The sequence below is a fragment of the Sus scrofa genome, chromosome 3, assembly GCF_000003025.6.
Source record: "Sus scrofa isolate TJ Tabasco breed Duroc chromosome 3, Sscrofa11.1, whole genome shotgun sequence".
Classification (NCBI taxonomy): domain Eukaryota; kingdom Metazoa; phylum Chordata; class Mammalia; order Artiodactyla; family Suidae; genus Sus; species Sus scrofa.
The window spans coordinates 75398470-75418441 of NC_010445.4; the positions used below are offsets into that span (position 1 = coordinate 75398470).

Below are 19972 nucleotides of genomic sequence, written 5' to 3' on the forward strand. Positions count from 1 at the left end.
GTTCCAAGCTCCACGTAGCTTGCTGCTTAACTTGACGCCCTTCTAGACCGAGTTCTCTGCTCTGTAGCCTAGTGCCCTTAAGAGACAGGATGGCTGGACAGTCCCTTCTCTGCTTCTGTCAATCTGCAACCATCCACCCATACCTACCCCGTGCTCTCCCTCTCCACCTAAAAGCAGGTGCCTTTGAAAGGCTTGAATCTAAAGATGCAGGTTTCTCCGGCTCCCCAGCTCTAGCTCTGTCCTGACCTTTCGGTCTTGCCCCTAAACCGCCCCTTCCAGCGACTGGTCCAAGCCTAAGCTGGGATCCCCACTTTCCTGTTGTTAACTTCACCTCGACCTCGACCTCCAAGCCCCACCCCACCCCCCGCTTTCTGTTTTGTCCATCACCTCAGTTTCTTTTCCCCTGTTTCTGACCTGCACTTTTTCTGGATCAGACGCAGGCAGGTTGAGAAGTAATGAGAACCAGATGGACAGAGCGTAGAAATTGCCCAAATGGGTATGAGAATGTGGGGAGCTGTCAGGCATGGAGAGAAGCTGGAATTTTTCAGCAATAAAATGGGATTTATCGCCACTCTACCACAGTCATTGCCGACAACCGTTTACCTTGACAGAAACCCCATTCCAATAGGCCACGCCGATGCAGATTCTTTTTTCCCAAAGAGTGATGATTGGTATTTGTTCTAAGGCTCAAATGGCCTGCACTAAAGGTGAAGCATTAGGCCAAAGTCCTGTATTCCCCACTGAGGCAAATGAACCTGCTAAAATAAGTTCCTTCCACAATGGCTATGTAATTGAAACCAGAAAGTGAGAGAATTTGATAAATTGCTTGACCCTGAAGGAATGTTAAGGTCATAAATTTTCATTGCATTTTTTTCCTCTCTCTCTCTTTTTTTATTTTTATATATTGATTATATTTAGTATTTGCTTCGAAATTCAACAAGCTTACAGATCATCGGTTGTGGCCCCAGGGGAGAGCCCAGTAAATCATCAATTAAGAGGATGGGGGGGGTTCACCCCTCATCTTCCAAAGAGGAATGTCAGCTCCTCAGTATCCCAAGGACAGTCATGGAGGTGTCTTACATCTCCAAATTATTCCAACTTAGCACGCAATTTGTCCTGGAATGGACAAAGTAAAATCCCCAGGAAAGGTTTTTCTCAGAAGGGTGCTGCTACACTTCTATCAGTGAAGAATGATGAACTGTTAAGAGGTTGGCAATCCGTTCACAGCCATCACACCCACATACCTTTTTCCCCTCCTGTAACCTAAAAATAAGAACAATTGTATTTTAGCTAAAAACCACGATCCTCTTTTTTAGGTAAATTGAAAGTGCGCCTGCGTGCGTGTGCTTGAAAGCACCCGTGCTGGCTTTGGCAAGTCTACTTTGAAATTTTTCAAACTTACTTTTTAAAAAATCTGGATTACCTTAATGTGGAAATAAAACATAGGTCATAAAAACGGTCCAAGCCACATGTTACATGATATAAAATGGACTGAAATACTAACGTCGTCACATAGTAGAAAATTTCTACACATCTTGCATTAAGATTTTACTTCTTTTCTAAAAAGTAAATGAACTAAGCTGGCCAGCATTCTAATTTCGCTGTACTTTCTACTGATTGTTTGTAGTGATAGGATATAAAGCTAGACACTCTCTAAACCTAAAGCAGGTTAAATAATTTCTTGACAGCCAAAACTTCTGGTCCTTGAAAATTTTTAAGAGCAGCTTATCTCCTTGGTATTTGTGTGCGTGCCTTTTTCTCACTACTAAATAAGAAAATCAGAAGCATTTGATCACTCATGTATAAATTTTATGTTCAGAATTTTCAGAGCTCAGGAGACCCAAACCAGGATCCAGGGCAGAATTTCTGATTGACCTTTGGGACAATTTCCCTAATTTAGGAAAGATGGATTCATGCCAATTTATTTTCAATTACAATCAGTTTATGGGTTGGAACCGATACCAGCTCTAAGATGTATAAGTCTTAATAAACACATGGATTTTTTTTTTCAAAACTATCTAAACTCTGTAAGTAAAACATTAGTTATGTCTCATTCCATGAATTAGTTATCAGTAGGGTGAAGCTAAATAAGGTCTAGTTCCATATCTTACTTTCTTTTGTTCAAAAGTAATTAATCACTCGTGTTTATTAAGAGTACATATTTCTAGATCAAAAAAATTAGGGGGGTCAAGTAAGGAAATGGGAAGAAGGGTACACAAAAGAAAGAAATTCCAAATCCTTCTTAGTCCAAAACACAAAAGTCGGAGAATTTGTGAGTGATACAAAAACAGTAAGTAGTAAGTACTTTACTGTTGAAAGCTTGGAATTTGGCACAACACTACGCGGAAGATGAGAATTTTCATGTATTATTGCTCAGATGTATATAAGTATTCGAATCAGAATCCAGCAACAATATGTTTTTCTTACAAATGATGTACATATATGATCTACTTTCAATCTAGTGGCTTTGTCAGTGTGAAAAGCAGGACTGCCTTCCCCTGCACTTGAAAATGTGATCCCAAGACTGTTTAAAAAAAAAACGACAACGAAATAAATAAATATATGCACACATATACAGATACATATATACATAGAAGTATAAATAAATTATGACCAGAAAATGGCTTCAATCACTAATATTTTTGCAAACTAATGTTCAGCTGATGCAACTCAATTTTATTTTGCATCACATTAGTGTCATCATGGTAATGACCAGCCTTTATTCACTAACAGTTTGAGTCAGCACTTTGAGACATTTTCAAATTAGGTCATACTGCACATTTGTGGCTGATACAAAGGTTGATTAAGAGAGCTGCACAATTTGAAAGTCATGTGGTGTGCGTTGAATTAAGTTCTCTCTGATAGTTACGGGAAATGTGAGCCACCATAACTAAGCAGAAATAATGTATGGGCTATAGGGGGAGAATATATTTCCACAGAGTGCTTGAAGTCGGACTCATTTACAATTTCACAAAGTCCTCTGTCTGTTATGGAAGAATTCTATCATGGGGCCTAGAAACAAGCAATGAATTACAATAAGGATCCTGGAGGCCTGGTCCCCAATCCTGTTGCCGTGAAAGTCAGTTTTTGCCTTTATGCTCCCTTTGATCATCTCAATAAAGACCTTTTTTCCCCCTTCTTCTTCTTCTTCTAGACCCTGTCTGCTGCCTTTCTGAAGTCAGAATGCTCTTGTGTCGAAACCAGACCATTTACCCATAATGTAAGGATTCGGAGGCCAGGCTAAATTGCTATGCAAGCCAGACCTGGGCGGGGAGGGGAGCCGGGGCGGAGGTGGTCTATTTAAAGTGATAATGTCGTGGCAAATCCACAATGTCATCGAAAATTTGAAGGCATGGGATTTTCTTTAGTCACCCAGCACTTCAAATAAATTGTAAAAATGGCCCCTACAAAGCAGAGTAGCTTTTAATTGGGTTGAAGGAGAACCAAAATAGAAGCTGAAACTCTTCGCTGGTTTGCCCAAAAGGGCCAAAATAGCCATTATTATTGACACCATACTCACTTCATAGCGCCCTCTCCATAGCATAAAAGAACCACAGAAGATTTTCTAAATGTGTATTTTTCACTGTGCAAGTGGCCTTAAAAGTCAAGAAACCCAGCGAGAAACGAAAACATTGGATGGCCCTCTACTGAAAGAAAGGCTCCTTGGTGTGGCAAGCTTTGGGCTCAGGATTCAAAGAAGTTGCCATAGTTTCTCCTGCACATACACCTTAGCATCCTGAAATACGATGCCATACAATCACATTTTATGTCAGGTGTTTGATGAATTTTTTTCCTATTCCAACTTCCCACACAGACCTGTGTGTATTCCTGGATTCAGTCCTTGCCCAGAGGCTGGGACAGTGGGCATAGCCCCGCCCCCTCCAGACCTGTTACCTCCAGCTTATGCTCAGTTTCTTTCCATCTGAGTTTTTCACAGAAATGTGGACTGAACTTGTTTTCTTGGGCAAGATCACCTAAGCAAAGGAAGAGGAAGGGTCCCATCAAAGAAAAAAGTGTACATTTGATTGTTTTAAAAAAATGCATCTAATTAGGCACATGAAGTGGTTAATAGCCACAGTCAGTCTCAATACTTATAAATGTATTTATATTCCAGTCTCCTTGAGACTGTCACAATGAAAGAAAAAGCTATCAAATCTTAGAAGGAGTATAAACAAGAATTCTTGGAAGGAAGGAAGGGAGGGAGGGAGGGAAAGGAGGGGGAGGTGGAAAGAAGGAGGGAGGAAACAGGAATCGAGATTGTCTTCAGCTCATTCCCTCTATCCCAACAAAGATCTGCCCCTCAACTCCATCCTTCTTTACTGATACCTGTCCCTCCTCTGTCAAAGACCACGATCCATGAACACAAATGCCCTGCCTTCAGCTTTGCTGTCATTGATTTCTTGTTACTTCACACAAGCAATATTTTTTTCTTCTTTTTTGGCCACCTGCATGGCATATGCACGTTCCCGGGCCAGGGACTGAATTCCAGCTGGCGCTGTGACCTGCGCCACAGCTGCAGCAATGCGGGATCCTTAACCCACTGTGCCAGGCCAGGGATGGAACCCGGGCCTCAACAGAGACAAGCCAGTTCAGGAACCCACTGCACCACATCCGGAAATCCACATAAGCAGTACTTTTTATGCTATAACTTGAATTTGAATAATCCCTTGTTCCTACTAAACTACAGAGGTTGCCCTGCCCAGCCCTGATTATTTACCACAAAAGCAAGAGTCATGAGTATCTTCAAATGGAATTTCCTGGGACTCTGATTGAAAGACAGATATCCATGCCTTCAGAGTCTGCCAATTAACAACTGAAGCCATGGTGGCACTATGTCAAGCACATACATTTTCAACAACCCCCAACCCCCCACCCACCCCCCGGTGTGTGCCATCTCTTAATTTACATTTTCCAAAGGTCATTTGTGGTGCTAGCTGGAATGGATTGTATATTTTATTTATTTTGAAGTAGGCTCCTTTGCCCAACCAGGGAGACATACGGTACCCGCTGCTAGGATGGTGCCAATCTGAATCAGCCATCGTATCACAGCGAAGAGGAAAAAGTAGTCTTGCTATTTTGTTCAGCAATTACGGGAATACTTGCGTTTCTCCAACAGTTTAATTTCGTACACGGGAATACCATCTAGTGAGCTATGTTTATTAATAGCGAATTTTTTATTATTATTTTGCAGAACAGATACAACAACATTACAGGAGTTCAAGATGACTTCTGATGATCCGGCATGCGGTGATTAAATAAGGTTAATCCTCATTTTATATGCTAATAGGATATTTATAATCTCTCCAGCATATCCAATTTAACGATTTTATTCTCTGTTGTTCAGAAAGTATTTCTTATTAGTGAAAGAGAATACCCTTACATTCACCACAGACGCTAGTTTAATTGGGCTTGAGTGCATTGTGTATAATTAGTCCACTTCTCTAATATTTCATCTATAATTACACAATGAACAATGTGCTTAAATTTCATAAAATTAGTGGGTTCAAAGAAAGACTTCCCAAAAAAAATGAGCATTCTGTTTTCAAGTTTTCCCAGGCCTTACTAAGAGCCTGATGAAAATATGGCTCAAGCCACTGTGAGTTTCTTGAACGGTGAATGGATGCCCAAAGGCTCTGAGGCTAAAAGCAAAAACAATGTTCCCTTCCAGCTGCCCTTCTCCCACTCAGTGACAACGTTAGTGGCCGAGCTTCCTGGACCAGGCCCAGCTGTCACTGAGGAAACAAGATAAAAGTCCCCACAGGCTATATTCCCAAGGCCTCAGCAAATGTTCGGCTTCAAGATGGTATTTTGAATGGCAAAGCTGTCTGGTTTGGGGCTTGGGTATTTTTCTCCTCCAGTATTTAAAACTCTTTTGAGCAAAGTCATTCCAGACATCCGCCTGTGAAATTTTATCATGGAAACCAACTTGTAGTTTTGTTAGGGAATGTGATTACATAGAGAAAGAGGGAAAAAGAGAGAGAGAGAAACTGGTTTAGATTTTAGGGTTCCTCTACTGATTGAAGGAAGTTAGTTGGATCTCTGAGTGTGCTTGGAAAGATTGCCCATCTTAGTTCAAGCGAAGCTATTTTTACACTCGCTCTATAGTTACTTTCAAAATTTGAAAAAAAAAATGCTTCAAGGATGAAAGGAAAATAGATTATGCGGTTTCAAGAGTTGTTTTCAAGGGTCACAGGAAGCCTCTGTTTTCAGTGCTGTCCAGCTCAGCAGAGTTAATCAAGGTCAACAGCATGTTCCCATGGCCCCTTCAATGTGCCTTCTCTTTTACCTCTAAAATATACATCCTATCAGATGCTACTATAGTTCTTACTTCCTCGTTTGCCTTTGAGTATGTTTGTTCCACTTCTACCAAAGAAGAGTACAGCTGCCGGAACGACCACTGTGACCCAGCAGCCTACCCACTGGCCAACGGACAAAAGACCCTGAACACTTCAAACAGAATCTCTTGCCTTTTGAACCAAATACCTATAAATGAAAAAGCCGTTAGCTGCTGTATTAGTTGGGGTTGAGTCAGGAAAATAGAATCACCACCAGGTACTTCCATGGAATTATTTAAACTAGGGACCTTGTTGGAGTTCCAGTTGTGGCCCCGCAGTAACAAACATGACTAGTATCCATGAAGACATGGGTTTGATCCTTGGCTCAGTAGGTGAAGGATCCAGCATTGACATGAGCTGTGGTATACAGGTCACAGACATGGCTGGGATTCTGTGTTGCCATGGCTGTGGCATATGCCAGCACCTACAGCTCTGATTCAGCCCCCAGCCTGGGGACTCCATGTGCCGCAGGTACAGCCCTAAAAAGAAAAATAATAAATAAATAAAATATAAAATAAAATAAAAAATAAATGAGGGCCCTTGCTACAAAAGTGTTAAAAAGGCTAAATGCAGATCACCAAGAGTTTGGGAATAGAAGGAAGCCATTGGCACCCTTAGACCAAAGAGACAAAGAGAAGGTGATAGGTTCTGGGACCTCAGTGGAGATGCCATCATTGCCAGAACTACCTTCAAAGTAGGTTAAGGGCTGAAGAGGGTGGGATATACCAGTTTCCCAGCCTTCTCCCCTTCTCCTTGCTCAGAGTCTCCCTTTGTGGAAGCCAGATGGCAATGCACTTTGCAGGGCTAAGCCCCCCAAAATACAAGAGAACAAGGAAAGGGCAGGAATGGGTCAAAGAGCAAACAGATAAATGACTAAGTATAGCTTCTTCTCGACAGCCTTAAGACTTTTGTATGAAAATAAAATTTTCCACAGATCCCTAAGTGAATGCAGTAGTAGGAAACTGATATTTATTTTGGTTTCAAATTCCTAAGGTGCTATACCAAGGACCACCATCACCTAGGAAAATGGCTGTCGCATGAGATAAACATTTAAGCAAGTTCAATATAGTTTCACTGTGTGGGTTAAAAAGGGATACAAGTGCTTAAAAAGTTGAGGTCATCCTCAGTCCCAAACCCTTGAAGTTATTTGTCAAGGTAACGTGTCATTTTCTACCCCAAAGGTGGCCCACAGGCAGCAGAGTTGCACAAATCAAGGTCAATCTTGTCTTCAGCATGGAAGCAACCTAAATGTCCATCAACAGAGGACTGGATAAAGAAGATCTGGCATAGATATAATGGAATATTACTCAGCTGTGAAAAATAAGGAAATAATGCCATTCACAGCTGCATGGATGGACCTAGAGATTATCAAGTGAAGAAAGTCAGACAGAGAAAGACAAGCATCATATGTCGCTTATATGTGGAATTTTAAAAATGAGCTTATTCAAAACAGAAAGAGACTCACAGACATAGAAAACAAACATATGGTCACCAAAGGGGAAAGGGGGAGGAAGAGATAAATTAGGAGGTTGGAAATTAACATATACACACCATCGTATATAAAGTAGATAGCCAACAAGGACCTGCTCTATAGCACAGAGAACTATACTCAGTAGTTCATAATAACCTATAAGGGAAAGGAATCTGAAAAAGAACATTATATATTCTTTATTATATATATAAATAAATAAGAATCTTTATATGTATTATATATATAAAATAACTGAATCTGCTATATACCTGAAATTAACATAATATTATAAATCAACTGCACTTCAATTTTTTTTAAATCTTGACCTCAAATTCTCTGGTTTCCATGCATTCTATACACCCCAGACTTTGCCCAAATAAGAATAGATTTTGTCCAGAGATTATTTTGCTATGCCCTGAACGAACAGCAATGGATTATCTATGTTCTGCTCCCCCCTTTTCACTACACTGCGGCCCCATGGTCAGATCAACTATTTAAAAGGTACCATTTCTATTGTCCTCATATCCCTTAAATTCTTCTCCCTGGACACCAGCTAACACTGATGAGGTTTGTGGTTCAGGCTCAGGAACAAAGCCTCCTGGAAACCTTAGGTACACTTTTCGAGGTTTAACATTTTATCTTTCTGCTCCTCTATTATCTGCCATATCACTTGCCCATTAAAATGCATGGCAGAGTTAAAAGAGATTTGCATTTGGTCCTACAAAATGAAGAATTCATAAGTTGGCTTTTTTTTTCCTCCTGACCAGAATCCATATTACTTCGAAAGGGAAAGGCCAAAGGGAAATTATTGCTATTTTAGACAGCAGCATAAATTTTCTTCCTATTTTTAACCTGGCTTTTAATTTAATAAGTTTTATGACCCTTATATTAAGTACATATGTTTTACAAGACATTGTGTCCCTTGAGTCACCCTGAATTTGCTCTACTGTACCAGAGTTAAATGAATGAATACTGTGTTTCTGATTGTAGTTCACCCTGTATTTGATCCTTATAATACGCCTGGTAAAGCTTCACAAAAACAGAGCGGCAACACAGCTTAAAGGCTAGCATATACTGTCTGAAATGAAATGAATGAATGGGCGTCCCTTGGAAGTATTTGAAATCTCAGATTTCTCTCCCACTGGGGTTTGTAATAAACCGCTAAGGACATTCGAAATATTGGAAATGCTCTCTGGTCTTCGGACTTAGCAACTAAACATACAAGCCTTTTTTATGTGTTGATTCCTTTGGCCAGTGCAAAGGGATTTGTCCTTCACATTAAAGCTTCGAAACGGAATATGGTTCTCTTTTCCGTAACCTGAAGTGATACGCATTTTCTCATGTAAGATGTTCATGCTCATTTGAAAATGAGTTGCCGTTTAAACATAAAGAGGGTCCCACCATTTCTGAAAGGAAGATTATTTGAATAATCACACTATGGTTATTTAAAAGAAAAAATGTGAATTCATAGCGGAATGAGGAAAATCACCTATGATGTTAGGGTAGAGGGATGTTTAGTAGTTACCGGTTGGTTAGTAAAGAGCTAAGTTTTCCTCTTCATATGGAGGCAGGAGGAGGGAGTAGCTGGGGGAGCTCTGGAATGGTTGGGCTCAAAGTTGTGGGTGTGAATATTGCAAAAATGTAACAATCCTGCCCTAGTGACAAGATTTGTTTCTTAATTATTAAGATGGAACAGATTTTTCACATCCTACCAGAGTACATGAGTTATTGATTAGCTGAATATTCAGAAAAATCTCTATAAGGTAATAAAGTTTGTTTTGAAATATGTTTTATAAATTTTCTGCTTCAATTCTGATTTTGAAAATGGTTTCCCTGCACATGCCAAAGCTTAGTAAATCAATAGCCTACTAAAAGTACATTTTACCTCAATGGACTAAGGGTGGTACAAACTCAAGATGGCAAAAATTAGCCTTTATACCACAATTTAAGATTTATGTGCCAGACTATATATCTGTGTGCACTGAAACTTAGTCATGTATCAAGTTCTCTTCAAGAAGTCATGAATTTCTTTCCTATTTATTTTGTTTGATTTTGTCGTACTTCAGTGACTTTGAAGGACATGACTTTAGCGTAACTGGTTTTTCAGCAGAGCCTCCTTCAAAGATCTACGTAAGAATTGATGCTTATTTCACAATTGCGTATAGGCTCAAAAGTGGATATGTGGTCCTATGATTCTAGTGTCGCACGCAACCTTCCATTATTTTGAAAAGAATCTCAGCCTTTCTATATTTCATTCAAAACTAAGTGGTCCATCTATTACACTTTGTTGAAATCTATTGAAATATTTGGAACTTTGCAGGTTGTTTGCCTTAAAAAGGTCTTTTGGTTTCGTTTTCTGGGAAAACCGCAAGGGTCTCTAATGTTCAGAAACTCTTGATCATTCCAAACCCTCTAAGTTAGAGCCACACTGCTGGGAAATGCAGGTTAGAATGGCATGTTGGCATTAGGCTCCAGGAAAACAAGGCCTGGCCATTTTAGCCCGTCACAGAGAACTCCTGGTCACCTCCCAAGGGGCAAATTGATGTCAAGTTCTGCTGTCTGTCAGGATTAAGTGCCTGTTTGCTTTTTCACTAACATGTGGTTTGAGAACAAAGCAGCTCAAATCTCCTCAGCCCCTAACAAAGCATCTCAAATTGCTGAGTAAAATTCCTTAATCCCCCATCTTAATCTGAAAACACCAGCAGCGCATGGTAGAACACTGTGGTCTCTTTTTGTACTGCTCTCCACTCCACCCACCCCTGTCTCCCCCATTCCTGACCACCTACTCCTCAACACACCATTCACACGTGCATTCAGCTCTCCCACCCCCACCCTCACCCCTGGACATGAGTCTTCAATAGAATATTGTCAAAGTTGAAACCCAGGTAACTTGGTCCAAGATGGTGCTGGCTCTAGTCATTTTTATTCCTTATCAACTTCACTTCTAAAAGTGAAGGGGAAAAACAAATAATCATAACAGAGAGATTACTCACCTTCACCTAACCTTGCAGGTTATATGTACACAAAGAATATTGTCCGAAGTTTTAATAGACAGGATTTAACTGCTTGTTTGCAATCGGTGTCAACTCTCAGTCAGAAGTCAAAAGGATCTGGGGATTTTACGTACAAATTTAGAATCATTTTACTAAGGTATGAGAAGGAAGCAAAACTAACTTTAATAACTGTGAGATAATCTTTGTTAACATGTGGCAAACGAATCAGCAGTTGGAAAATATTTTCCACTAGCTGCATAAATTCATTGGAGATTAAGGATCAAGAATTATCCATTGACTAGAGTTGAAAGGCTCCAACCTTTTGCTACCTTAATTTGCAAAGTCTTGAAGTAATAAAACCTAACTTCCTCAAAAAAAAAAAAAAAAAGCGATTTCAATACTCTATTTGTATCATCTTTTCTTACCAATTTTAGTTGCAAAAAGAATTGGTAGATTTTCCTGGGGGGGGGGGAATCTGGTAAATTAAATTCTGGTCTTAGGGAAGCTGAGATTCACAGCAGTTATCTTTTTTTTTTCCCCACAAGAAAGTTGAACAAGATGCACCATAAACGACAAATAAATTCAGAAAACTCTACACCTTCACTTCAAAAATTTGATTCAATTGAGCGCCAAGTTAAGATAGATCCTGATCAAGTAGGATCTCACTCTTTTTCCCTTCTCTTTCACAAAATCCTCCCTCCTAAAACGAGTGAAGTGAATAAAAGCCCTTTCCTTAGTAATCCTGGACTCTGTTGCAGTGTGTATGCCTCTGAAAAATGATAATAGACTTTATAGAGAATGTAAAAAATAGGAGAGCTAAAATTTCCCAATGCCACAGACACCTATGAAAACAGCACCTGTGCTATATTTAATAGTATCATTTCCCCCTTTTTTCTTCCTGGCATTTTTACTTTCTATAGGCTTGGATGAAGAGAAAGAGTAAAAGGAGAAGAGAAGCAGTGCAGGCAGACATCCTGGTTCTAGTTCAAGCTTTCATCGCCAACTCTCCCTTGAGGAAGTTAATCTCTATTAACCAAAAAATAAAGTATTGGAATTCAGGTAGAACACATCAGTTTTTCTCAATAGATTCATTCATTCCTATAAAATCCCTACTTAAATAGTAGAAAAATCACTTCCTCTCAATTCAGAGATGATTACCCTTTACAAATGTCAGATTTTTAAGCTCATCACTGTTAATATGAGAAAAATAGAAAATCTGGACTCTTGCTGCAGCTCCTAATCCGTAAATTGTCAAACATGAACCTTGCTATCCTGAGCCCAAGATTGGAGGCAATGACCTTGGATGACCTAAACAGAGCAATAACCCCAGAAAAGCTTCATAGTTCATTACATTGTACCTGGGTAAGATCATGGATTCTAGTTGAACTATTTTTGAATTCCATTTCCTAGCCGTGTAGCCTTGAGAAAATGACTTCTCTGTGCCTCATTTTCCCCTGCAAAATGAGACTAATAGTCATATCCAACTCATATAAATATTAAATGAGTTAATATTGTAAAATACAGCACTGTCTGCTATGGAAATGCTAACATTTAAAAAAAAAAAAATCCACCTCACACCAGTCAGAATGGCCATCATAAATAAGTCCACAAACAACAAATGCTGGAGGGGGTGTGGAGAAAAGGGAATCCTCCTGCACTGTTGGTGGGAATTTAAGCTGGTACAACCACTGTGGAGAACAGTATGGAGATACTTTAGAAATCTATACATAGAACTACCATATGACCCAGCAATCCCACTCTTGGGCATATATCCAGACAAAAGTTTCCTTAAAAAAGACACATGCACCTGTGTGTTCATTGCAGCTGTATTCACAATAGCCAAGACATAGAAACAACCGAAATGTCCATCAACAGACGATTGGATCAGAAAGATGTTGTATATATACACAATGGAATACTACTCAGCCATAAAAAAGAATGAAATAATGCCATTTGCAGCAACATGGATGGAACTAGAGATTCTCATCCTGAGTGAAGTAAGTCAGAAAAAGAAAGACAAATACCATATCATATCACTTATATCTGGAATCTAAGGCACAAACAAACCTTTCCACAGAAAAGATAATCATGGACTTGCAGAACAGACTTGTGGTTGCCAAAGGGGAGGGGGAGGGAGGGGGGTGGTTGGGGAGCTTGGGGTTAATAGATACAAACCATTGCCTTTGGAATGGATTAGCAATGAGATCGTGCTGTGTAGCACTGAGAACTATGTCTAGTCACTTTTGATGGAGCATGATAATGTGTGAAAATAAAATGTGTACATGTATGTGTAACTGGGTCAACATGCTGTACAGTAGAAAAAAAATTGTATTGGGAAAATAACTATTATAATAATAATAATAATAAAAGAAAAAAAATCACCTTTCCAAGTTAGTTTGAAAGTAAGATCTTTCTTACTATTTTTCCAATCTATTCAAAGAAAAAAACATTTTACATCCTAAAGAGACAGCTTGGGAAGAAAGGAAATAAAATCCTGGGAGAAGATTTTTGACTAGATAGTTTTACTATAACAAAATAGGGAAGAATATGCAAAGGCGAAAAAAATGCAAATATGTGAAATACATGAAAAATATACCTTTATAAGTTCAAAGGGTTTGGACAAGGATATGATGTGTTTCATGTTTTAATAGCCTACCTTAGTCATAACAAATAGTTCTTTGAGAACTCTTGATTATTCTAGGCAAGCTATTTTGTTAAATAAGCTGTGGGATATTTAGGCTACATCTACCTTGGCAAATATTTCTTACCAAAAAGTTGGACTTGAGCAAATAAATGCCATATTTTGGAACATCTTAACAACCTGAGTTGAGATCTCAAAACAAATATTTTTAGTAGGTTTTTTGTTTGTTTTTTTACTAATAGACATGCTTATTTTAAGCATTAAGTAAAATGGACACCTGGGTTAAAGTTTCTATAAAGTTTTTTACAAGCTTTCTCATATACCCTTCCAGCTGTCATTTAAACCAGCATTCCTGATGGCCCCATTGAAACAGTCACGAAAATATTTTCCTTCTTTTACCCTTTCATCAAGAATTCATCGAATCTCTACCTGTGCTAGGTTTTAAGCTAGGTATCATTAGACTATAGTGAACTTAACAGACACAACCCACATCCAAAAGCATAGGGTTGGCAAAGATGCCCTGATGGCTAATGTAAACCCTTGCAAGAATGTTGGAAAACCTTTTCTCTCTAGTCTTCCAACTTGGATGTGTTTTCTCAGCCCCTTCAAGAAAAGAGGTTATGTTGACCGGGCAACACACTCTGTGAATACTCAAGACTCTAGTTAAAAGATGTGGGTACCATTTCAAGGCATTAATCTCATGTTAGTATAGCCAAGCTCCCCAAAGCTAAGCTTGAGTGAAAAACAATGAAAGAGTCCTTTAATACAGCGCAACTTTAATGAGAGTTGAAGAATGTTCATGGTCCAATGGCAGCTTAACATTTTATTAATTGTGGTAGGAAATTTTCTGTAAAGGATAAAGTTCAAAATAAGAGATGCTACAAATGGCGCGGGGACTGCAGCAACATCATTTAAAATATTTGCGGGAAACTCAAAACGCTCCTTTGGCTATAACTAGTACAGGTCATACTATAACTGGAACTCATCGAGGCTTTTCCAGTTGTGTGCCCCTGAAGCCAGAGCCCAGGGTGCCATTCTCAGGCTCTCCAGTTAGGTTCACCATATCTCACAGGTATTAACTGCTCCTAAACCTGAATAATCTCCCTAAAAATATGTGTTTGCAGTCACAGCCAATCAGGGGAACAATACCAATGCATCAATGGAAATATGAATTGATAAAACTCTCAAAATATCGTCCTGAAGAATAGCAAGACTGAGTGTAGCATGCCCCACACATTAGTATTCCCTTAAAACATGCCTTCCCAATCATGTTTAATTATAAGCCCAAAGAATACCTGAAACTCCTCAAAAAGTGGAGGCCCTGTAATGAAGCAGAAACCCCGCTAACACTGGTTTTCTAGCTTTTATCAAGCTGGTATAGAACAGTGAGGTCTTGGCCATACAAGTGTGAGGATTTTGTCATTTATCTCACCACATTCTTCATTGCTTAATGGAACTTTAGTTTTCTGAAATGAAAAGAAAGAAGGAAGAGAGGGAGGGAGGGAGGAAAAAAACTGAAAATAATATAATGGTCCATTAGGCATGGGCTATGGACTTATTAAAATGACTGTGTGTGTGTGTGTGTGTGTGTGTGTGTGTGTGTGTGTGTGTGTGTGTGTGTGTGCTTTCTTGCTGGCATTCATGGCATGTTCTCAAATTCAAATGCAGGTTAGAAGACTGTCTGCATTGTATGATTTCACTTGGGAGAACTTTTCTGCTTTGTGTATAGGAAGCAAAAGTCTGAGAGCAAACACACATAGAGATAATAATGATTATCTGTTTAAAGGGTTTTTCTTTCTCATGATTTTCTTTTTTCCCATCTGTATTTTCTCTCATGAGCATGAGGTGAACTCTTAGGACATAAACGCAGGTAGCCACAACTAAAATGTCAGTTCTGAACATTTCTCCTGAACAGGGGGTTCATTTGTTTCCATCTGTCAGACTTGGATTATACAGAAATCTATGAACAACTGCTAGCCAACAAGCTTCACATAAATGAATACATAAATGTATGCATTTTTATACACAGACATACACACAAACTTTAAAAAAATTATTTAATTGTTAGGATTATTATAAGTAATAATCACTCCCGTCTGATTAAAACGACTGTTTTCATCAGTGGTTCTCAAACTTCAAGGAGCATGAAAACCTTGTGAAAGGCTTGTGAAAACCCCAATGGCTGAGTTCACCCTCAAGTTCTGATTAAGCAAGTCTGGGGTAGGGCCTGGGACTCTGCATGAATCACGGGTTCCCAAGAGATGCTGGTGCTTCTGGTGAGAGAACCACTTTGAGAATGACTGAACACGTCAAGGCTGCTCTGGCCTGCGTGATGCAAGTCGAAGGGTGATCGGCTGCCTCTGTGTTCAGGTGTGTTCAGTTCTACTCTCAGGAAGATGATAAAGAGCTGTTCTTCCCCTCACTGGAGAGAAGAGAGGAAGTGGAATTAACCCATATCATAATGATTTAGGTTTACTCCAGAGGGGAAACGTGCTAACATAAGGCTTATTAAGCACTGAGACGGGCTCAGAGGGTTAGTAAGAGGAAGTGTTTGTTACCTGTCTCCCTAGAGGTTTTTAAGAATGTACAGACTTGGAGTTCCCATCGTGGCGCAGTGGTTACCTAATCTGACTAGGAACCATGAGGTTGCGGGTCGATCCCTGGCCTTGCTCAGTGGGTTAAGGATCCAGTGTTGCTGTGAGCTGCGGTGTGGGTTGCAGATGCAGCTTGGATCCCGCGTTGCTGTGGCCTGGCGTAGGCTGGTGGCTACAGCTCTGATTAGACCCCCAGCCTGGGAACATCCATATGCCATGGAAGCAGCCCAAGAAATGGCAATAAAACAAACAAACAAAAAAAACAAACAAAAAGAATGTACAGACTTTGCTTGAATGGAGAAGAGAAAAAAGATGACATAAGTGGCATGAGCTATTTTCCTGGGGACCCAAACCTATTCTACTACCTTTGGGTGAACACGGACAACGATTTTCTCTTCTTCTGCTCCCCAAAAGTAGCAACATGCAATTGTTCTGATTTTTTCCTCCCTTCAAGGAGAGTGTTTCAGACTCACACAAAGCTGAAATAGTTCAATGTATACTCTTTCCTTGAGACCTAAGAACAGATAAACCAAGGCAAGATGCTTTTCTGATTTTCTATTCCCCATGCGAGGGAAGCACCAAATCAAGAGGTTCACATCCACCTCCTTGGAGGAAAAAGCCCAGCTGTCAACTCAGGAAAACTGACAAAAAGTTGCTTTCCACATAAGCCCAAAGCTTCCAGGGAAAACCTCTGGAGGAGAAAAAGAGATTCAGTTATGCAGCCCACTCAACAAATTTTCTTCAGGTTAAACCCTCCATTCTCGGTGCTTTGCCGTCTCAGAGTACAAAACCAGCCAGAAGCAGCAGCTGACATTTGCCTTCATCCACTGGACATCTGGACCTTTCCATGGTTCTCATAGTGGAACTTGGGAAACGGACTTACCACACTCCCAAGCTAGGAGAGCTTAGACTCTAGAAGGTGAGACCTGTGGATCCACAGCCCCTTCCACCATTTCCTGACCGTGTGACCTTGAGTAAGTCATTTAATCTTCCTGTTCCTCCTCCGTAAAATGGAATCAATTACACCTATCTCCCTGGGCTGCCTCGGAGATTAAATGAGTTGCAGTGTGGAAAGGATCTCAATCAACCCAATGCCTGCCTCACAGAAGAGGCTCAACAAACGTTACTCGTATCTCCCTTCCAAACCTAGCCCCTGAGGCAAAAATGGTCTGGAGAGAAGCCATTTGACGTTTCTTAAGTCAAATCCAACATGTGTCACCAAAACAATTTTGTATGTAGATTTTTGTCCATCCATATTTTCTCCCAGGTCAATGCAACTTTCTTCAATGAGTGCCTCTGAATTTCCACTGACTGTGGAGAGGAAAAAGCCTCTCTTGTACTGGTCTGTTAATAAATGAAATTGTTTGGGATGCAATTATGCAATGAACTCCCAATCAACATTTCCTTTGGAACCCATTACTTCCTTTAATATGCAGTGAGAAAAAAGGTGAAGTAGCTTTGGAGTCAACAATATTGGTATTCAGATTTCTCTGCTTTAACAAATAAAAGCAATGGAGTTCCTGCTGTGGTGCAATGGGATTGGCATGGTCTCTGCAGTGCCAGGACACAGGTTCCATCAGTGGTTAAAGGATCTGGTTTGCCACAGCTGTGGTGTAGGTGGCAACCGCGGCTTGGATCTGATCCTTGGCCCAGAAACTTCATGTGCCCCAGGGCAGCCAAAAAAGAAAAAGAAAAAAAAAAAAAAAAGCAAATACCAAGCGCTATTTTCAAATGAGGAAATATTCAGATTATAACTAAAAAAAATAAAACAAATAGCTATAAAATGAAACATGATCATATATCTGAAAGCATCATGATGAGGATGAAATGGGATACTGAGTGCAACATACCTAGCAGAGTTCATAGCGCAAAGTGAGCTGTAATTATTGTTATTATGATGGGTTTTGAGCCTGTGATGATGAAAGTCCTTTTCAGATCTAAAATTCGATGTTTAGAAGTAATTTAATCCTCAGGAAAACCTGTCTTATTCCTTCACTCTGTACATACAAGCTTCTTAGACAAAGAACACTTAGGACCTGTGTGACCACAGCAAAGTTTTCCTTACGCTCTAATGTCTTTATTTTTTTTATTAATTTGTAGAAATGAGCATTTATGGAAAAATCTCTAAATCTATTTTTTTTTTTTTTTTGGCTGCCCATAGCATATGGAGTTCCTAGGCCAGGGATCAGATCCAAGCTGCAGTTGCAACCTACACTGCAGCTGTGACAACACCTGATTCTTAACCTACTGTGCCCACCAGGGATGCAACCTGTGCCACAGCACTCTGGAGATGCCACGGATCCCATTGTGCCACAGCAGGAACTCCTATGTATATTTCTTTTTAATTGATTTGTATATTCTATACTTAGCTTCTGGCCCATACTGTGGAAAATTCACATGGAATTATAGTCATTTGGAACTGAAAGGATCTTAGGGGTCATCTAGTTCATTTCCCTTATTGAAGATGAGGGAACTGAGATTGAAAAACCTTAGGTGACATTCCAAAGCCCCTAAACAAATAGCATCAAGTCAAGAACCCAAATTCTTCCTTCCTATCCCAGCAAATAAGGAGCTCAGGGAGGCTATCACAGGTTTGGGATATTTGTTGCATGGAGAGTATGTTTGTTTTTATTTTCATATCTCTAGGAGTTCTCTTATTTGCAAGGGACAGGAACCAAACTTTAAGAAACTTCAGCAGCACGAGATTCCACTGGCTCATATGATACAGGCCCCAGCTGCAGAGAAATTCTGGACACAAGAAACATGAGGATCTAGACCTATTGGTCTCTTGACTCTTGTGTGTGTGTATATGTGTGAATTGATTTCATTTTCTCAGATTGACCATCTCCATAAGCGGCAATAATGTAGGGAAAGACCATATCCAAGGTATGACATAAAATAAAGTAAAATAAAATAAATCAGTAAAATAAAATATGTAGCAGCAACCACACATAGTAGCATAACTAAAAAGAGGTTTTCTTTTCCTGACATAGCAAGAATTATAAGGTGAGCAGACCAAGGCTGGTGCAGCCAGCCACTTGAGATGTTCTCAATGATTCAATGTCCTCCCAAGTCCTACTCCATTGTTCTTAGCAGGCTTATGACTTCATTGTGTTTTGACCAGAAGGAAAAGGAGTAAGGGCAAAAGTCACTTGTCAGCTGAGTATGACCCGTTTCACCAGGACAATAATTTTTCAGAAATTTTCCCCACACAGTCGACTTTCATTTATATCCCATTGGCCAAGAACATCTGTGGTTCCAGGACAGTGTGAGGAGATGGGTATTTTCAACTGGGAATAATCTCATTCAAAAAAAAAAAGATGGGACTTTGTTTATAAGGAAAAGGGGGAATAGATATTGGGTAGACAACTCGTTTGCCACAGGACCATCCTCTTATTTCCAGCAGAACAAATTCTGAAAAGGGCAATTAATTAGCCCTCATGGGCCCTATGCCCACACCTGTGGCCAGAACAAGGCGATCAGGATTCGGAGCCCTGACTAGAACCACAGGCAGTTTAGAAGATTCCAGCCTAAAGAAGAGCTGGATAAAAGGACAGGGATCACAGCAGGGGAAACAATAGATGAAGGTCCCAATTGCACAAATTATAACTATGACACAAACATTCACTCCATATTGAAAATGCTGTTTGTGGTGGTGAGTTTTGAAAAGCACCAAGAATTTCCTCTGATGGAAGCTCCAAACATACCCTAAAGCTGTAGGGAAACCCCTAACAAAAGCCCGATTCCAAATACTAAATGTATGAGCTCGCACACCCGTTTGTCAGATGCATCACTTTATAGCCTACGGGTGACTAATAGGTCAAGGCTAGGTATCTGCTGCCTCACCCAGTGATATTATCTTCAATCATGTTAATTAAATTAATATGACCTGTGCTAATGAAAACCGCAAAAACCTATTTTGGTTTCCCCCGGCGCAT

General features: G+C 39.9%; 1 long non-coding RNA gene across 2 annotated transcripts in view; it reads right to left on the reverse strand.

The window, feature by feature from the left end:
- LOC106509797 overlaps positions 1-19972 on the reverse strand; it is a 110431-nt gene that overhangs the window by 26338 nt on the left and 64121 nt on the right. The window contains exon 1 of one of the 2 annotated variants that reach the window (XR_002342628.1): positions 604-888. The exons of the other annotated variant lie outside the window; for it this stretch is intronic. This is a non-coding gene — a long non-coding RNA (uncharacterized LOC106509797). Of the gene's footprint in view, positions 1-603; positions 889-19972 lie in introns of those variants that run through there. 2 annotated transcript variants of the gene reach the window in all.